Source organism: Rhipicephalus sanguineus, chromosome 6 (assembly GCF_013339695.2).
Source record: "Rhipicephalus sanguineus isolate Rsan-2018 chromosome 6, BIME_Rsan_1.4, whole genome shotgun sequence".
In the NCBI taxonomy this organism is placed as follows: domain Eukaryota; kingdom Metazoa; phylum Arthropoda; class Arachnida; order Ixodida; family Ixodidae; genus Rhipicephalus; species Rhipicephalus sanguineus.
Window position 1 is genome coordinate 81,597,677 of NC_051181.1, and position 21,546 is coordinate 81,619,222.

The 21,546-nt window shown below is 45.6% G+C and overlaps 1 long non-coding RNA gene and 1 pseudogene across 1 annotated transcript; one reads left to right on the forward strand and one right to left on the reverse strand.

Moving 5' to 3' along the window:
* Positions 1 to 7,541: 7,541 nt before the first annotated feature.
* On the forward strand, positions 7,542 to 18,654 carry LOC125758991 (uncharacterized). The gene is made up of 3 exons (XR_007416541.1): positions 7,542 to 7,680; positions 15,817 to 15,945; positions 18,532 to 18,654. It is a non-coding gene; the product is annotated as an uncharacterized LOC125758991 (long non-coding RNA).
* LOC119395944 (glutamate receptor ionotropic, kainate 2-like) overlaps positions 15,215 to 21,546 on the reverse strand; it is a 235,584-nt pseudogene continuing 229,252 nt past the window's right edge.

Here is a 21,546-nt window from a genome sequence, read left to right on the forward strand (position 1 = left end):
ACAGCTCACGAGAAGTTCCTCACTTAGGGTGCGAATCTGATGTCCCGGCACTGAAATATTACGGTCATGTGCGATCGCAATATTCATTACGATCAACAGGAATGCGTTGTTGACGCTAGGATCAATAGAATTCTGCCGTCAATTGTGAAAGGTTGATTTCGCCGACGATCAATATTTATTGTTTTCGAAATTGGGCTCTGTTCTGTGTTCTGTGTATTTTTTCTCTCGGAAACAATACTTCATAGGATCCTCAGAAACGATATTTAGGTAAAAGAAAATAAATCATAAGTCACTCGCGTGTAACGTGCTTCAACGTTTTGCTTTCGACAGGGTGAAGTTGTGTTTTTTGTTTAAAAGTGGCGCTAAGTAAACGAAGACCCCGCGCAGTACAAAAAAAAAAAGTAATACGGGACACACGATGATGAGCGCTCGACGCCGTGTGTGCTTTATTATTTTTTTTTCGTTCTGTGCAGTGTCTGTGTTTGGTTAGCGCACCCTTAAACAAGAATGAACACCAAATAGCCCATTTTACAGCGGTACTCATGGCTTTTGCTTACGAAGTGTCCCTATATCGCGCTACGAGAACTCAAATACAACATAGTTTTCACCTAACTCGAATTGACTTTTCAACCTTAGTAATAAACTTCAGCCCGCTTCTACGCCGCATAATTATTTTATATTATTATTATTATTATTATTATTATTATTATTATTATTATTATTATTATTATTATTATTATTATTATTATTATTATTATTATTATTATTATTAATGATACTGAGAAAGCACAAAATCGTGACTTCTATGTCATTTCATTTTTTTGCAACCTAGCTTAGTATACTTTCATAATTAATCTGATTATTGCCCTCCGCGAGAAGGTTCTTGCCAATATTGATTGTGTCTTAGAAATAATTTCTGTGGCACAAAGCGAACGACATGGTAGTAAAAGATCTTTAGTTTTAAATGAAGTCCTTACAAACACCCAGAACTTTAACAATGTCTGCCAACATTGGCGATTCCACCCCGTTCCTAAGAAAGGAATCCGACAAGTCATAGCAGTTGATTTAAAATTTCCGTGGTTTGGAACCTTCAAAACTGAGCAGTACGATTCGTTAATATTGCAATCAGGAGAAATTATGAGTGTTTTTGAAAAAAAAAGTAATATTAAAACATTATTTTTTCTGAGTGTCTTGCCGTACTCAATATCTCAATCTCAATACTCAATCTTGCCGTACACACTTTTCCAGACTGTCCCAAATAACACTTCACGCGCGATATCTGCTGATTATAGTTCGCAGGCAGCACGTGCTGGTAGTTTGTTAATATAAAGAAATGCAAGATCGCCATAAACTAGCGCACATGAAGCTCAACTGATAGGCACCGTTCGCCTGCACTGTCGTTATCTCTTCGATGTTGTTGCCAAGTTTTTGTTTTTTGCGTTATTTTAGTGCTCCCTGTTTCCAAATAGTTCACGGCAAGAAAACGAAAGAAGAAATTAAAGGAGCGCAGTACAATGAAAGCCACTGGTCGCAAGCGTTGCCAACGGAAGTTTGGTGCCATTATGAAAGCTGTCGGTAATCTTCTCGCGGTCCCGCGTAACAGAGCTATTCGCGAGGAGCGAATAGTTAGCGCCGGTTTCACGCTTGACCAGCAGCCGTTCACAGGCTAATGTTTACAGATAACGGTGTTTAAGGCGTGGTAGTCTTCATTCTCTCTCAGCCTTGCCTAACGGTGAATCCCGCTGGTAGTGCTTGAGAAGTCACTCAAACCCTTGAACGAGTGACTGAATTTCGCGAATCCCCGAATCGGCTCGTTCACAAATCACTACGTCGACGCCGAATAGAAACTCTAGCTTCGATTCGGTGCTGACAGTATCGTCCGAGTGGTTTTGTAAGCGGGCTCACATTTCCGTTCATTGCGTTACCGTTCAGTTTTTAGCCACGTAATGTCATGTCCCGCCTACTGAGCTGATCTTGTGTAATGCACTTTGGCGCTGCATACGTGAAAGAGAAAAAGTCACAGTTTCGCCGCACCGGCGAAACAATGGAGGCGATAGCAACAAATTGTAATGTAACGCGAAGAACGGAAAGCAGCTCAAAATTTCCAGCGCGTCACTCAAGCGCAAAGGACGCACGAAAATAACACACACAGGACAAGCGCGAACTATTACGTGCCACAGCTTGACACTTAAAGCGCGCTGCTCAAGATATGAAGGACGGATGAAGCGAACGCAGAGGTATGCACAGGACGAGCGCGAACTATCAACTGCCACAGTTGTTACTTATTTCTGTTTGAACAACGCGCTCGTTTCACAACGCGGCCGCTGCAGCGAGCGAAGGGACCTTCGTACGCTCTGTTTTTCAGCGTGGACATCGCGGTGAAAGCACGACGGATACAAACAGACCCTCACCCCCCCCCCCCTCTCCACGAGAAAAGCGCGCGCGCAGGCGACCATGCCCTGTAGGGCGAAGTGCACGGATGTGTGAGCGCATCACTACGAGCGGGGCGACAACCTTTCGCGCTATCTCGCTGGTGAGCAAGAAAGCACGCTGAAGTGTATATATATATATATATATATATATATATATATATATATATATATATATATATATATATATATATATATATATATATATATACACACACACACCCACACACATATACGGGCCCGGACGGCGACGCTGACGGCAAAAACTAGCCCAGAGTGTCCATATAATTGCTATCGCAATAAAAAAAGAGAAGAGATTGCGATTTCAGAGGGATATTTTCAGAAATAGAGCACACACCCGCGGCTGTCGTCCGCATGTTCCAAGAAAACCACATTCCCAACTTTCTCTATACTTCTCTCAGCAGGCGGATATGACGTGCATGCGCTTTCGAAGTTGCGGCCGAATATATATCGAAGGGACGCTGTACGATAGGACGAGTTCATCCGCAACAATTTATAGAAACGTGCGAACACGTTGCTGATCGATCAGAGAAGTACGAATGGGCCCCTGTATAGGAGGTAGCAAATTCATGCTTCGGATCTATCGGTGCATTTCACTGTTACACGTGTGGGTGTACGTCCGTGTTTTCGTTTCAATGTTTCGTCCACAACAACGTGTATGTCCTAAGTCAATTCTTCGATGTAATGAATCACAACGGTACATGACCTTATATGCTCACGAGATAGTAGTGTTACGATTACGGTTGTGCACTGTGCCTTGAAGCACGCTTCTTACGCGAAACGATTGTTGAAGAGGAATGTACAATAAATATATAGTAAACGTGTGGACTGTCACTTCAACGTCCTTTTCAGATGAAAAATAAAGGCATTTTTTTCGATGCTCTAATTGTCTCGAGTTTCTTTGGTTTCGGAAAGAAATCTGACTGCGTGGCTTCTGTATTGTTTGTAAAAATATATGATTGCAGAACTCATTCGTATGCTCATTTCTTCTTGTTTCTTCAATAAAGAAATAAAAAAGAAAGCGTAAGCTATAGACGATAAAAGACCAGGAGCTGTTACATCACCACTTAACTATGTGAAATAACCTACAATCTACTGCATCATCATCAGTCAAACTTTTGTGAAGCTGTCATCTTTACTTCAAGTCTGCACAAAAAAAAGAAACAAAAAACGCTGGCGATTCACAGATAAAGCTCCCAGCTTTGACTGCGCCGTGTGGCGTGCTTAATTATAACCAACGAAACTGTTGCAACATAGTATTATATGATGGCACAGGCCGAGCTTGTGGACGAGTGTCATCACCTATGTGGCTAATTGTCGTTGAAGTAAAAGGGCAGAAAAACTATATACTCGCTCAAAAGCCGGCTACGCGTGACTGTGGGCAAAATTCCACTTCGAACAGCACCTCGGAACAAAAGGTTTGAAAGCTAGACCTATTTATACTAGTCTCTGTCTAAGGTCGTCCGCTCCAACTATGCTCGTTAATCAAAATGTGCTAGCACGTCCGTCAATAGCCGTCTCTACGTGCTCTGTAGCACGCGCAATGGCGAAGAACGCGTCCACCTTTTCTTAGCTTCCGCAGTTCCGCGCCACCTCTCTCGTCAACAGGATTTGCCTACCGTTCGCAGCGGGTGACATCGAAAGTGCGGAATAAAACGCAAAATTTCATGGACATGTACCAACAGGTCCAAGTAAGCACTATAGTGCAGAATGATAATCATACCAGCACAGTGGACTATTTTGCCATTCCTAATGTTGCAGAGCCACCTGCAGATGCCACGAAACCTCGCCTTTTCGCACGTCTTTTTGCGCTCAAATTTGAAGTATGTTTCAAGAGATGTGACGTCAGTTTTCTCTAACGCCTGGGTTTGTAAACAATGTTATATTTGGTGGCTGGCTTTTGTAATTCATGTATGAGCTGGTGTCGCCTGCACGCGATGCTCAGTTCTAGCTATAGTGAACTAGAACCATACATGTTCTAGTTCACTATATAGTTCTAGCAAAATCCATCTTCCTAGCAGCCCGCCCCAAGGACCGTCCATTACTTCTCACCAGCTCACACAAACCTCACGAACTTCGCAGCACGAGCAAAAGTAAGTTCTACCGCATTTATGTTTCGCGCATGCAGCGATGGCGCCGGTGTGTCCATATACGACAGTGTTAAGCGCTCCGTCCTGGATCTTAGGCAGTGAAGATAACGCTTGAAATGGCGTTTTGCTGTAAAGCAGAACGCAGCAGATTCTATCGAACATGTTCTGATGGAAGAACAGCAGTCACTTACTGGTGCCACCTGTCGCTAGTGTGTTAAGGCTGTGGAAAATGCGCAAACGAAACACAAAGAACCAAGAATTTCAGTATCTTGTCGCCAATTTCAGCAAAATCCCTTGTCACTCCGACCAATTTACTGCACTAGCTGACTATTTCAGTGCATTTATACGTAGTTTATCTGCGTAAATGTTAACGCGTGTCGGCGTGTACCACGATGGTGGTCAAGTCGCTTGAGAAAAAGCCTCGCTCTAGCGTTTGCTACTAGTAGAAGCCATAATTTGTACTGTAGAAACTGGCAGACAGAACTTGTGGAGGTATAACTGCCAGTGGCTTTTTAATCGTCTACCTTGCCACTTACCTAACGAGCAACTAAAGATACCTAAACAAACAAACAAACAAACAAAATAACAAATAACCTGTGTTTTAACAGGCTGGAACACGAATACGAAAGCGAGGCTGGCCGTAGCCGAGACGACAGAATAAGTTCAATCCCCGGAGATTCTTCAACGTGCATCCAACGCACGGCACACACACGCATGTTTTTCTGGCCAGTTCGGAATGCGGCATCGTGACACTGATCTGATTTCGGGCACGTGCACCGATGCTTATCATCAGGCTTATTAAATCACCCAAAGGCAATGGTACTCTCACTGCGGGTGCTCTTTCCTGTTTGCCGCGAAACATAATATTAGGCGCTCGCAGAGCACCTCTCTTTATCTCTGCCTCTATCTTTCAAACTGCCCCATCCCTTTCTTCGGTGCAGGGTAGCACACCAGTTTTTCTAGGCTCATTAACATCCCTGCCTTTCCTTTCTCTCCTGTTCCTTCCTTCCTTCTAGTGCTATTTTGTTGCAAAGGCGCCGCATGGTGACTGACTCCGCGACCACAGGTCAATCAATTGACACCTACCACTGCTTCTGTATCAGTTTTGATCTGTTCTACCCCTCCCCCTTCTCCGTCTTTTTGCTTTTGTCGCGACAAATAAAGTTACACAATTTGTGTTCTTTCCTGAAACCTTCGACGTCAGCGCTGGAATCAGCGCGAATTTAGAAGATACTGAACATATTTTTGCGCTCCGTGGGAAAGCATCCCTCCAATATATTTTAGCGCCATACAATGACACCTCTGTTGCAACCTACAACTAAAAAAAAAAGAAGCAGAAAGATTCGTGACCCTTCTGTGCTGCATAAGCCAGCACACTTGTCTATAGCGGTTGTCATGACGACTAGTCCACTTTTAACGCGACAGCGTTAAAGAGCTCGTTTCGCGTAAATTCTGGTGTCGACGGCGGCATCTTTGGTTGTGAGGGAAAAAGCAGCGTTGGCCGTGCGCGAAAATTTGAGGTAGAGGCAAATAAATATAAGAGCAGGAGTGCATTTGCACCGATCGTGTGTGTGTGTGTGTGTGTGTGTGTGTGTGTGTGTGTGTGTGTGTGTGTGTGTGTGTGTGTGTGTGTGTGTGTGTGTGTGTGTGCGCGTGCATGTGTGTGTGTGTGTGTGTGTGTGCGTGCGTGCGTGCGTGCGTGCGTGTGTGTGCGGGCGTGCGTGCGGGAGCGTACAACTGGTATCGCCATCGCATTCAACTCTTAATGGCGAAGCTTAAGGGTCCCCCAGATTCGGCTGCGCATGAGGGGGAAATGGAATGAAGACTGAGAACGGGAAAGAGCCTCACATACATGTATTAATGTCTGCAAAGAAAACTTCGCTGCAATACCACTATGCCCTACCATGATACACATTTATTACACTGCCATGGTGTTGCATTTCTTGCTCAAAAGGCCTTTGTACGCTCGCTGTAGAAGGACGCTTGCTGTCGGGATGATTGGTACGTGGCTCGTATACATGCGCATGCATGCGTACGTAGCCACGTATACCACTGCCACATATGCCATTGCGCATGCGCACGTATACGCGCGCATGCGCAGTCAGTCTGTCATATATTACTAGCAACGACGCGTCTAATTGTGCTTCTGGATTTCCAGCAGAGGCGTAGCCAGAAATTTTTTCGGGGGGGGGGGGGGATTCAACCATACCTTAAGTATGTTCGTGTGTGCGTTTGTACGTGTGCTTGTATTTATACGCAAGCAAAACTGAAAATATTCGGTGGGGAGGGGGTTGAGCCCCCCATCTCACCTCCCTGGTTACGCCCCTGATTACCAGATCTGCGCCTGGCATAGCTGCAGCGATAAGCACCCTTGTTATGCCTACCTTGAGGGCCCTGTACACGGGATCGTAGTGCGGCCAACACTCTTAATCTTGTTCCACATAGGTTCCAGGTAAAACAGAGTCCCATATGTTTTAACCGTAACAGGCGGGGATCTTATGTGGATTCGAGTTTATTCGCGTGTTTTATCCGGAACAGTAGCTGTCTTTTCTTTTAGTTTTTGCTAAGTGGAACGGGACATATGCAGCCGAAACCGGCGCTCTGTGCCGCTTACAGCACTGCGAGTTTTTCCAGTTATTCCACTTGCGACTGTAAAGCAACGCCGTATCTGCATCTCATGTTCCAGCTAAATAATTTATGTGCGTCAGTGTAGCCTTTAATCGAGGAGGCCCTTCCGATGAATCGTTTTTTTTTTTCGATTACGAAACAACTATAGTGCTGCAACGGAACAAAGCACATCACATGCGGGACTGGCGCTCATCAAATAACAACTACAGCACCGCCGTGCCTCTCTCTGGCATATGTTCCGAGGTATCTTCTCTGAAAAAATGAAAAACAGCGTGTCCGTGCGCTCTAACCGAGAAACCGTCACTGGCGCAGCGTTGTGGCGGCTACGGAGTTACATCAAGTGCTTCACTACAGGTATACAGACAGTGTGCGTCATTTCCTTTGCCCGCATATGTGCGTGGTCTTCTGAAGCGTTGTTCTTGCTTGTAGATACTTCCGGAGGCTCTGGGACCATCGTTAACAACATTGTCTTTGACGCCTCGGAACTTTTATCCTGCGGTCACTGCACATAGGTGAGTGGTGAGTGTTTACGCTGCTTATCAATTAGCGGCAAGGCAAATAACGAATTGGGAACTTTCGCATGCTTTGCATCATTCTCCTCGCTGTATTTCGGCTCTCTTTGTTGCGTGGCTTGAAATTTCATGCGAGCGCGACGGGATGAAGATAGTTTGGGTAGAGTGACCTAGTTTGGGCGTGCATTGGCAGGCTGCATGAACACGCAAGCTTCTGTCGCCAGCATAAATTGTGTGCCATGTAGCGCTTTTATGTGGCAGATACCGCCGAAAAATCCCGGACTTGATCGAGCGCTCGCGACTGAAAGGACACTGTGCTATCTAGATGTGCGTAGCTTTAGGCTGGGTTCACTGAGCTTTGCTGTGTAAAATACTGCCTCGTACGAGAATTTTACTGAATGGCGTCGCTCGCTTCGACGGTTGGCCCTCGTGAGCGAGCTAGTAGAATTCACGTGAACTTTAAGTTGCATTTCTTGCATGACTGGCTGCACCTAGCAGTCTTTCCAGCGTACAGCGAATTAGTAGGCAGTGCGCGCAGCCACTATATGATTCCGTATTTTAACGGCTCTGACAACAACGTTGTGCTCGGTGTGGTGTTTGGTGCGTTGTTGGACGTCTTTCTGCAGTGCGTTTGGTGTAACTGTTTCAAATAGCGCTTACAATAATTTATATCCGAAAAAACACTTCTAGTGCTCCGCTTCCTACACATTTAGGAATGTGTTGAGCTTTCTCATTGGAATATGTTATGGGCTATACTGTTAATGTTACAACGAACTTGCAATGATGGAGCCAACTAGAAAGATTTCTTTCCTGCCATTGACTTTGAGATGGACAGCGCGCTGGTTATCGGACGCCACAATAGTGGCACACCTCGCGATCTCGCGTTAAGGAGAAGGCTCGTTACCGTCCCGGTCTCCCGCATGTCAAGCAAGTCCCACATCGAATGTTTAAATATGAGAGCAGGCGCGTAGCCAGGAAGGGGAGTCCCTAGGGCCCCCCCCCCCCGCTCCTGAGGTTATGATGGAGGGGGTTGTTTTACCGAAAGAAGATAATGAAAATAGGTGTTTTTTAAGTTCTTGAACAAGTGCCCCCCTCCACCCTCCCCCCCCACCCGAAAAAAATTCCTGGCTACGGGCCTGTGTGAGAAGTGGACGGCTCTGATCAAATGTTCTGCTTGAAAAATATTCGATAGCGTCACATCGAGAAATTTGTGTCACAATGAGCGGCACTGCGTCGACTATTTTATTTGCCGGATATTTCACACCTATGTCATGTTTTCGCTTCAGCCACGCAGTGCTCTATGGTAGCATAGAATGAGTGGTGATGGTTACATGTTATCGGTGTCTGAATAGTCAAGTTTAGAACCGAGTAGAACAGTGGTGACACCGAATCGGATACGGATTTCGTTTAGTACCATTCGAATAGTGTTCGAATACTATGGCAACCGTTTTCAAAGCGACCCAAGAATACTAAACTAACCATTTTCAATACAGCCCTATAATTCTGCAACATTTTATTTTAAAGAAATATTCCGAATCTTTAACAAGGTAACATTACAATTATTTTAAACCGACCGTAATACCATAATTATGTAGATTGATGTTAAAGATCATGTGCAGCGGCAGCCAGGGCATTCGAGATATTTCGTAACAGGTTGAAGTACAGTATTAACTATACTTTTTCCGGTTATACTTTGTTAGCAGCCTTGAACTAAAACTGATGCTTTAAAATAGCACAATTTGAACTAGTCGACATCATAGTGAATGTCACGGCGATGGTAGTAGATTGGTGAGCAAGTCTCTTTAAAGACACGTTTCCAGATTACTCTTTGTTAGCAGCCTTGAACTAAAACTGATGCTTTAAAATTATTCAATTTTCATTACTCAACATCGTTAGTCAACATCACAACTCGAAGGCGAAAGCCATCTCCTTTTTCTTCTTAGTCGATGTACTGATCCGCGCCCGCGCCCCTACGAAAGCTTTCTGCACCTAACATGGCTTTGCATTGCCTTTGGGATCGGAGGCATTGCAAGATATCTCCACCTCATCTGGTTTTGCACGGCCGCCATGATCTGCCCACTTCTCAATAATCGAAGACTTCATGTGACGTCGCGTTGTGACGTCATAGCGACGTCATGCTGACTTCACAAATTTTGGCGATCTGCGGCTTCGTGATCACGTCATCGGGGATGTCATCACGTGATGATGATTTTTCGCATCATTCGTGTTGTTGCCCCCGGCGGCAGACGAGCAACTTTCGCGTTTGATGAGGCATCTGAGGCTATCATCTTAAAAGTGTGCCGCCCCGCATTCTGAACTGCTTAGGACGAGCCATATCGATTTACGCCCGTAGTCAACCCATGTGGTATAACATGTCTTTGAGGCTCTAACAGAGCCTAATGCTTAGATATATAGACAAGCGATATGTCCGTTCACGGTACGAGTACCGTAACATATATTATGTAGCACCAACTTTGATAGCTTAGCGGCTGCTCTGACGTTGAACTACAAGACGCGGGTTGTTTCCCGGTCACGCAGCCGCATTTCGATGGGTGGGGGGGGGGGGGGGGATCTCCAGTGCACGTAGACATTTAGGTGTACTCTATATACCCCAGAATGTCAAAATTAAACAGCAGAGTCTCGAAATCTGCGTGTTTCGTGATGATATCGTTGGAGTGGAACGTGTAAGCTCTCATATTAAGTTTGCGTTGTTTTTACGGCGAAAACCTTATATCAATATATTTCAATGTCGTGTGAGCTGCCCGCCCACTTTGTCTTTGCGGCGTTCGCGTGAGGAAAAAAAATGGGAGCCATTTTTTTTTTTTCAGGGCAGATGGGCGAAAGGCGGAGCTTACAGATGCACTCCATCTCTGCTTCCGCCGGCATTCTTCATAAGCGCACTGCTTCTCGGGCATTCTGACAATGCCACGCACGAACGCGCCAACTCAGCGCCTTGACTCGAATGACGTAGCGAAGCACGCACGAAAGGCGTACTCTCCGCTCAAGTTTTCTTCAACTCACGTGGCTTTGCATTGCTTCCCGTTTCGGCTCATCTTCGACCGATCAACAATGTCAATTGATGGCGCCATGATGAAGTGACATATTTACGTCTTGATGCGACGTCATCGCACACTCGGAGGACGTCACGTGAGTTTTCAGTTCGTGGACAGACGCCGCGAAATCTAGTAGGTGTGCCATTTACAGCTCCACTGTCTCGTCCTCAGCTCCACTGAGGACGAGACAGGAAAGTAGAAAAGAGGAAGAGCATAGACTAACAGCTGCTCTTTGGAACATGAAACGCATCTTTCGAACATAATAAATAATAATTGTAGAGGTTTAACATCCCAAAAACGCTATGATTACGAGGGACGCCATAGTGGAGGGCTCCGGAAATTTCGACCGCATGGGATTCCTTAACGTGCCCCTAAATCTGACTGCACGGGCATCAAGCACATTTAGTTTTAAAAACAGGTATTTACGAATAATAGTATACGTTGCTAGGCTAGTTGGTTCATAATCTTCAAAATTGGCTAGGTTGTGTGTATATCTAGGAAGACTTTTCTGAATAACGCTCAGTTGCGAGTAGCGCCTGTCCTGTACATCTGTGTTCCTTCGTAGTCCTTGTGGAATTCTCTCTAGCCAATTTTGAAGGTATTTACGAAAACGTATTCCTTGCTATCGCCACCACAGACGCATCCACGGTTTGTGCGACATTCAAAACATGTTTCTCAATTCACAATAAAACATTAAAAACAAAAACCGTGAGAATAAATAGTTGTGGTTCAAGTTAAGAGTTACGTATGTTGGATAATTGTGATATGGGAGCCTAACTTTACTCAAGGTAAGGGATAAAGGAAGCTGTGAGGATAATTATTGAAAGTAATTTAATGCATTTCATTGAAAGAGCAGGCGGTTTTCTTGTGAGCAGCTGGAGCAGATCTTACCCACGCTCGTGGCTTCTGGGATCCTCTTCGGCAGCGCGACGACACACAAATGTCAACCCAAGGAATACACCGGGTGCACGAACTCCGACATGCGAGTGCCACTACACGATATCTAAATAAAGGAGCAGGGTAGCCTCGACTTCTTTTTCTACATTTCCTTTGTTCGGTTATTTGATGCTCTTTTCATCCTTCAGCAGTCGCCTACAAAAAGTAGAAAACTAAAATGAACTTGATATCATGGCTCACTAGACCATGTAACTGTGGTTTCTCGATTTCATCATTTTTTTTGTCATGATTGTTTTTTTGCCTTATATTAATGTGCAAGTTTCAGCTGGATGGAATAAGCCTTAGCAGTGCAAAACTCATGGTCGAATCATATGCTGCCTTTGTATGAAGTTAGCCAGTATACAGTTCTCGCAGCAACGGTTAAAGCGATTAAAATATCGTTGACTTCGCGACCCGACTTACGTTACGTTGGCTACTTGTCGCGTGTTCAATTCCACTGTCGACTTTCTCTCGACGTGAAATGGGCACCTCATGGCAGTAATTAAGGCCTGTAATCCCTACGCCACAATTTGTCTTTCTTGTAGATGAGTTGTTTTGAAGGAAAATGCTACATCATTACATCGCAGCAATTTCGCACCCTTCTATGACAGTCCGACAAATAATTTTCATTCTACGCATATATATATACAAAGAAGCAACTTAGTTTTTTTTTTTCATTCTAGGTACACGGCAATCTGAAAACTTGCGCATGGCGTTCACTGCTTCACTTGTGGTCCGTGCTTTGACAAATTAGGGGAACTGTAGTTAAGTTCTTTCTGATATTTTTCCGTGGGCTTCCTGCTGCTGTTTTCAAGTCTAGTTTTACATTTTTATTGTACAGGGCTAGACTGGGATTGCAGGTATCTTTCTCCTCAAGAAGTTAATGCGGCGTGCTGTCACTCGCCTTCACCGTTAATCTGAGTTTTCGGACGTGCCATTAGCGCCGTCCTGAAGCACTCGAGAAATGTAAGAGCGTGTCGGGAATGGGATACAAGACCGCTCCTCATAACGTGAACGAAACGACACCAAGATTCCCGAGGTAGCGTCACTCGCTTCGCGTTTTCCACGAGTGTGCTTTTTTTTTTTAAGTATTTATTTACTCATTTCACCATCAGCTGCTTTTGAAGAGGTAGGAGCTTCACCACGGGTTGGTGCGTGAGACTGAGTCGCTTCGTACCTTACTAATGTGCAAGGCTTACCGTTTTCTCGCTATTTTTAGTTTATCAATTTGTATGCTTTTATTTGACTGGATTTTGCAGCAAGACTGTTGAAGGAGCTCCTGAATCACTTTTCCAAGTGATGGTCGAATGATTTCACTGTCGGGCAGGTCACGGTGGTACAGCTTTTACAGCGCTCGGCTGCTGACTCGAAGGTTGCGGGTTGGATCCCGGCCGCGGTTATCTCATTTCAATGGAGCCAAAATGGTAGATGCCCGCGTGTACTGTGCACGTCAGTGCACGTCAAAGAACAAAAGATGGCACAATTTTTTGGAGCCATCCACTACGTCGTGACTCATAATCATATCGTGGTTCGGGCGCGTAAAGCCCCAGATACTAGAAAGTTAAGAAGTGAAGCCCCAAGGAGCTTGGGGACCTAGAAAATTTGCGAGCCTCCAGGGCGCACGCGCAGAACACAAGGCACACTCGGGCTCTTGCGTTTGCGTTTTCCCAAGACCAAAAAATCGAAAACTATAGCGTGGATCCTCAAGCCGGCTTGGGTCAGACGCAGCGCGGGCGACGGCGCAGTATGGCTCGCGTCTCGCACGGGGCGCCACACGTGGCGCCCCGTGCGTTTGACTCAACACCCCTGGCGTTTGACCCAACTCTCAAGCTCTGCGGCTCCTCCGGACACAAGAGCAGCCTACCCAACGCAGCTTGGGGACCCATTGTCTTGGGCACCCCTTTCTAAACCTCTCTATTCGAGACCTTGCTGCGTGCAGGGAAGTTTGCAAGATATGTGACGTACAAAAATCTCAATCCCATTCCGCTCTGTGAAGGTAGGTGACGAGCCCGATGACGGGTGCACTCCCGTTTTGGCTTTCATTGTCGTTCCTCATAAGCGCGCTGCTCCCTGGGAGTTCTCACAATGAGCGATCGCCCCATGATTGCAATGGACCATGCCGGCGCAGCGCCTCGACTGTAATGACGAGGCCAAACACGTATTTCATTGCTCACTGCATCGTCCTCAGTTTAAGTTCAACTTTGTAAGCCTCCGGGTTTCTGCTCCGTAGGTGAGGGTACCAGTATCTTGGAAGAGTGCTATCATCGTCTTAATCTATAAGAAAAGGGGACGTCAAGGACTGGAAATATTACAGGCCGATCAGTCTACTGTCTGTTGTATACATGCTGTTTACAAAGACAATAGCTAATCGAATTAAGACACCTTAGAATTCGATCAACCAAAGGACCAAGCAGGACTTCGCACAGTGCTGTGATGGTAAAAATCACAGCATATCCACGGAGTGAATGATGATGAGTGGGCGAAGCTGCGGAGGTTCATCGGTAAACCGTGAATCTTCCGTGAATTCTGCCCAGTACATCATCACCGACGTGAGATCGGGCGCGTTTATACTAAAGGTTCGATGAGTTATGACGACTTGCAGCTCACTTTAATTTTACATGTACGCTGTGAATTTTCATTGTTTAGAAAACCATTGCTTTAGAAAACACCTTGCGTCTTTCGTTAAGCAGCTGGCGTCTTTTTCGTTTTGCTTTAGAACCATCTGGCGTTCTTTCGTTTTGTTTTTACAAAACATCTGGCGTCTTTCGTTGGTTTATTTCATCAATCAACGGCGTTTTGAACAAAATTTTTATTGTTTAATCACGCACAGGAGAAATCTCACCAGGCACTACCTTGGAGGTAAACAATGGCTGCTAATGGGAATGAGAGACAGAAGAAGTCGGCTTTTAGCTAACACTTACACTTCTACAGAGACAGAAGAATTCGGCTTTTAGTTAACGCGCACGCTGCGAATTTTTTATTGTTCAACAACGCACAGGAGAAATCTCCCACCGGCACCACCTTGGAGGTCAAAGGGTAAGACTTGTTACTCACTACTACGAGCACGACGAGGGACGAACGGGTGCCGCCTTAAGGAGCTTCGCCCCTAATAAACACTATGGTCTCTAGGGCTGAAGTGCCACGCTGAGATCATTACGTCACAGGCGGTGTTCCTTATTCCTCTAAACTGCAAACGCTTGCCTCAGTAGGCAGAACAGGAAACCTCTAACAATGTCCCGCGGGCAAGTACGAGCATTCGTATTCACAGATGCACTGTTCGCGAAGTCATTTTCGCTGAACTTGAAATAAAGATTTAGGTTGAAACACAAAGTTTGACGGCCCGAGGGAACGAACCATTGCGCTCATATCAAAAGCAAGCTTTTGATATGAGCGCACAACTCATATATATCACGCAAAATGTGAGTGTGGAGACGAAACGTATATATTTTATTTTTCTTAAAACGCGAGTGCCAGCGGTACATGTTGTTTCACTCTCCCCACTCAGGTACCGTGACACGTGATTGCATTCTGTTGATGTTCGGCGGCTAATGAATGGAAATAGGAGTAGCGATGAATGGCGTGGATGCGTGATCATTAAGTCTGTGAGACGGACGTGATTTATTTATTTAACTGAGGCGCTGAATCCTTTATCGCACAATGTCATCATCTTGTTCCTTTTTTGTCATTCCCTCCAAATAGGATTGGTGAATTTTGCACCTCATACCAGTCTCTCAATAAAGGCTGTTGCAGCTTACTTGGCAAATAGGCGCTTCTTTTCAGGGCTAAATTGGGCATTTCTAGCTATAAAAGGCATAAAGGCACTGTCATGCTGGGAAACGGACCGGTTAAGTTTTGGGATGCCCAGCTTTTCTGCAAGTTTTCAATTGGAAATCATTTCACATTGCATATGTTTTCAACGCCTTTTTCACAGAATTCACGGTTAAAATTGACTTGTATATTCAGGAATGTCGGGTGTAAGGCACCATATAGCTGTATGGAAGATTCGGGGAAATTTTCAGTTTTTGTCCGGCCCCTTGTTGTCTCCTCGCAATGCCGATTTGGACAGAAGAGCGTTGGCGGCCGGGTTTATGCTCGTAGTGCTGTAGTTGATGTGATGCAACGAACTGAGTCCTATGCTGTTCGACAGTGAATCCTCCGGAGTCTTCTGTGGGTTATCTTTGGAACCCTTGCAGGACAGAACCAACTTGACTTCCTTCCACAGCTCCACCCAGACAGATTCCTGAAAAGACAAATGAAGGACACTTTGGCGTTTTAAGTGAGTTCAACATAACAAATACTGACAATTAATAATAATAATAATAATAATAATAATAATAATAATAATAATAATAATAATAATAATAATAATAATAATAATAATAATTATTATTATTATTAGTAGTAGTAGTAGTAGTAGTATTAGTACTAGTAGTAGTAGTAGCAGCAGCAGCAGTAATCGTGGTGTTGTTGTTAATGTCACCCAACTTTTTCATCCCCGCCATCATCTAGTCTGTCAGACAAAAAAAAATGAGCTCTACCCGCTATATATAAACGAATCTCCTGCATATGCATTCCAAAAGAGTACTTACGTTGACTTCTTCCATTAGATAAATTGGTCGCGGGTTAGCTCTAAACCAATGTTGACGATGAGGTAAATAACTTGACGGAGCTTATGTGCACCAATATGCGCAGTTTCATTCCCCAATACGTGCCTCAACACCGTAAATATATCCATTGGTTCTGACTTGAACATTTTTCGACAAAGTTTAACATTCCTGCCTTTCCTGTCTCTGCTGTTCCTCTTACTACAACCGCACTAAAGCATAATGATCGCGCCCATAAGAGGTCCGAAATTTTCCAGTGCGCTCAGTAGACTAACAAACTGCGTTTTTTTTTTTCGGACTCTCTGTAACGCTTATATAAGTGGGATCACCGCTCATATATTTCATCATTCTTGGAAAAACGCGCCTCTGACCCGGTTGACCATGACCAGGATTTGGGGGACATGTGCACGTAGCGCCTGCCGTAACCGAATGGGAAATAGACGAGAAAAATCGTATCTGACGAAAACAGCTAGTTACCAAAGAGGACTCCCGCTTCTATGTAGCATAGACTTATTTGAGCATTCCGGTAAAATTACAGGGTCGCACCACGGAACCGCGTGGCTTCCTAGAGTGTTTAATATTTCACAATGGGGCCCCATGTGTTACTAATGGGTGGTGTTCAATTGTCCTGGAAAGCCACACGCTTTGTTGTGCGATGCTGCAATTTTACTAAAATGTTCCAGAGGGTCTCTGCTGGATGTAACCGAGAGTACTTTTTTGGTAACTAGCTTTTCTCGTCAGATATGATTTTTTCCGCCTATTTCTCATTCAGTCACGGCAGGACCGTTGCTGCCGCTGAGAGATGGCGCCTCGTACAGATGTCCCCAAATTCTGCGAATGTTTTAGAACTAAATGAGCAAACCCTCTCGCAAAAAAGGCGAGTCCTTTGGATCATTGAACTCAAGTTGCATGGAATGTAAGCTGTCACTGGCTGTTTCGCTACCCGTTGTTCATCTGTTTATGAAGTCTCAGGTTCTAGCGCATGAGCCAGTCAACATCTCACGAGAGCTCCCACATCTAGCCCTGTGTTGTTAGATAAAAAGCCCATGAGCGAGTACACTACACGCTTGAAGCCGTCCTCATCATGCGGTCCAGGTGGCCTCCCTTTCTCCCTTCTAAAATCTTCTGGCAGTATATACGTTCCAGTTTTGACAACCATATTTAATAGCTGTTTAAGTAATTCCACTTTCCTAGCATGTGAAAACTGTTCACCCCCTGTGCGTACTGTAAGTTTGGCTGTGAAACAGGCGTCTCTAATTGCCGCCCTGCATCTCTTCAATGTGCCAAATACAAGATTTTTAGCTAGCTTTTAACACCATATTGCCTTTTACTGTGAATCTCTCCTTCAGTTCGAATAGACATGAATATCTATCTGGTCGGTGAACTATCTCAAATGTCGGTAGCTCGACGGCGCAGATGTCCAGGCCGGCACTTCAGAGAGCGCAGGTGGAAACCATCTCTGACGTATTGACCCACTTCGTGCTTAACATTAAGCGTCATCTGGAGGCTTACAAAGAGGTTTCAGCTTAAGTTGAGGATGACGCAGCGAGAAATGCAAGAAAACAACAATGATGGGCGTAGCCTTAAGGCCAAGGAGAGAGCAGAGTGGGTCAGCGAACAAACGTGTGTTACGGACATCTTAGTAGAAATCAAGAGGAAATGGACATGGGTAAGTCATGTAGCACGTAGGAAAGATAACCGTTGGTCATTAAGAGCACTGGAATGGATTCCAAGAGAAAGAAAACGCGCGAGGGGGAGATAGGAAGTTGGGTGGGCAGATTAGATTAGGAAGTTTGCGGGGATAACTTGGCCGAAGCAAGCACAGCACATGGTTGATTGAAGCCTTTGCCCTGCAGTGGGCGTAGTCAGGCTGCTGCGGCTGCGACTGATGATGATTATGTGTAACTTAAACGCTGGTATTATCATTAATGCTTACGCGCTATTACAAAACTTCCTACTGGGGAGCTTCTGCTATATTTCTATCTCCGTCATCACAAGTTGCAACATGAAAAAAAAAGGGAGACAGATGTGTTGCCTCTGGATCTATATGAAGACACTGCGGTTGAAAAAGAGTTTGACGTAGAACAAGCAGATTTTAGAAAACATATAGTTAGCTAATTTCTCAACACGATAGACCCACTTGTATTAGCAATCGACACACCATCACGGCCAACTTCAAAGCCATTACACGTTCTACTCCCGAAATCAGCTCGTTCGTGCTCACCCGTTCTCCATAGGGCACTTTCTTGATCTTCCAGAAAAACTCGAGAGTAACGATGATTATGGCGCCGGCGCAGCCGAATATTAGTGCCAGGAACACGCCACCCACGTTCGAGAGGCCCATCTCGTTGGTGGCCGAGGCGGCTGACTCCAAGGGACATTTGTCCTTGCCCTCGACACGCCACCAGCGGCGTTTCAGCATTTCAAGCTCTCCGCTCTCCTGCAGCCGGATTATGTACGAGGACAGCACCGAGCGCACCGGCGAGCCTGCGAAAATCGTTGCGTACCAATGCGTCAAACACTGAGCTCGTAGCGGTGTAAAGTAAATTGTTAGACAGCTCAATCATTCCACAGAGAATGGATGAAGAAAATGTTGCGGTTATAACAGCGGATGTCTAACGTTAGCCTTCTTTAGTGGGCGTTAGCCACCACAAGACAACGTTATCGAAACTTATATAGCCGGCATTTTCCATAATTCAGCCAACCCTAGCGAAGATTTGCCAGTGCTAACCTGTGATGGTTTAACCATATGGTGCACGGTTGAACTCGCGTGACTTAGTGAGACACTCTCCTATACATGCACTGCGTACGTGATCATTTCGTATATTGAGCCAAAACTCGGCCACCGCACCAAGATACAAAATGCGATGGATAAAGGCCATGGAAGGAAACGTCTGCAAAACAACAATGACAACAACTATATATGTGACATTACTCGAAAACATCCGCACTTCGCTTCCCACCATGCATGAAATATTTTACCTATTACTTCTATGCCCATATCAAGTTGGATTTATGCCGTGCAATATCATCCGCTGTCAGAGGCATGGTACCTCGTGTGCAAACAGTTAGCGACGTCTCGTCGCCGATCACTAAGTGTAATCTCTGGCGAGAGAACGAGTGCGCGAGTTCGTCATGAGGCCATGTCATTGTGATTTACTTAAAAAGCCGTCCTGGCTTGCACTGTTTACATCGCATGTTGACTTTCGTCTAGACTGAATCCCTGCCGCTGGTACCCAGCACGATACTTGCACGCTTATGTAACGTACGCGAAGTATTTCTAGAATTTACAGCTTTAAGACAAAAAAAGAAAGGATACGTAATAAGATGGAAAACTGGGCGAGTTGGAAGGGAGGTGGTGGGAACTAGAAGAAAGCCCATGACACAAGCGCTAACAACTCAAAGTTTGATGGAAAATCATGAAATATTTAAACAGAAAGGGAGGCAGTGAACAACAACCAGAAAAAAATGATAAAAAAAAGAAAAACGTCCTATCTGTCCTGACAACTTACAGTCAAGGATGTTGCAAGAACAACACTTCAGTATCGGTGAGGGCAATCGACGGATGCTCTCCCCAGCATTAGCAATAGGACCAGCAATATGACTTTCATTACGGTTCCAAAGGAACCATGTTTGCTGGAGCTATTCAGCTCTGTCTATGCAAACACCAGCTAGCGTTATCATTCAGCCCATAGTATGGAGAACGGATTGGCCACGTCGTGTATTAGGTCAGTTCTAAAAAAGTCGCAGTTTCACCGCAAGGGTGGAGCAATGAATGCGATAGCAACAAATTGTAATGTGATACGAAGTGAGGCTGGCTGACAGATAACTATTGTGGATGCGATCTCGGCGTAATTCTACAAAACGCGGGTGAGAGAGAATACGGCCGCTCCAGGGAGAGATGCTCTTTCCGCACAGTCTCTTCCCGTTGAGAACACAGAACGTAGAAGGGTATACGAGCCTCCCGCTGATGGCTGCCGGGATAGCGAGCGCCAGCGATTGCAACCGCGCCCTTAGAATAAAAGTTCAATGTTGCTGCTGTTCGAGCAAGCCCCCCCTCCCTCCCCCCCCTCCCGCGTCCTGTCATGCTCGTTCAAGACGGGCGCGGTGCTTCCTCTGTGCTTTGACGGCAGGCCTCCCGTGCAGGTTGTTGTTATCGCATGCGCCCTCCGAGTGACGGAGATGGGCCGGCTCGTTTGATCTGTGATTCAGCCGCGTTCGTCGCCTCCACTCGCGCGCTTTTACCCGCGGAAGAACATACGATGCGCAGGGGAATGTTATCAATTTGGACTTCATGGGATACATGACGGTGACGGCGACGGCAAAAACCCGTCGAGATAATTGCTATCGCAATAAAAGTCGTGTGCGACAGTTTTTTTACATCAGGTTGACAGGTTGGGAGCGGCTGGTATCTCACGCGTGACTCTCGTCTCTACTTCACAGCGGTTGTTACACCGCTTCAAGCGGGAACAGGAAGAGGAGCTGGGTGCAGCAGCTTTGCCGTCAGATAGGCGAAAAAAGGTCGCCGTTGTCCCCTATTTGCATTGTGCCTCACAAAGCTTGATGAAGAGAGCCGGTCATTACGAAGTAAAGGTTATCTTGCGTGCCGGCAAGAAGCCAGGAAAGGTGTGCTCAAGCGTTCACAGAAGGGTGCAGGAAGGGCGGGCAGCTACTGGTGGCAATAAGTGCTCTACAAAACACTGTACAAGATTCACCGACTCTGCCAGCTGCGTTGTGTTTACTACATCTCTGCGTCGAGCGGTGGCACGCATTTCGGTCAAACAGGGCGGTATCTGAACGTACATACTAGCTGTCTGAAAGGTACGCCTTCGTAGCACCCTTCTCTTCTATTGCAAGCATTGCGGCTGCGCATATGAGCTAAACAAAACGGTCGTGGTGCTGCTGGCACGAGCACCAGCGCATCCGACAAATTCGGCAAGCACTTGAAATAACAAAAAATCGAAGGCAAGTGGGTCAGCCGTTCATCGATAGCTGTCACCGAAACTGAAGCGTCGTTCCTGCCACAAGCGTGCGTGTTCCTGCCACATGCGTGAGAAAAACCCCCAAAAATGGGATTTGGATTTTTTGGGGGTATTTCTTGGAATTTTTTCGGTATTTATTGTTCACTCGATCCCTTTCTGCTCAAATAATTCATGCTTATCCGTTAAAACATCACCTGTTATACAGCTCACCCGCTGTGTACTTTCATCTAGTCCGGTGCCCTGTTTTCGCTAGCCACGATGAGAAAGGATACATTTCATTGCGTGGCAGGA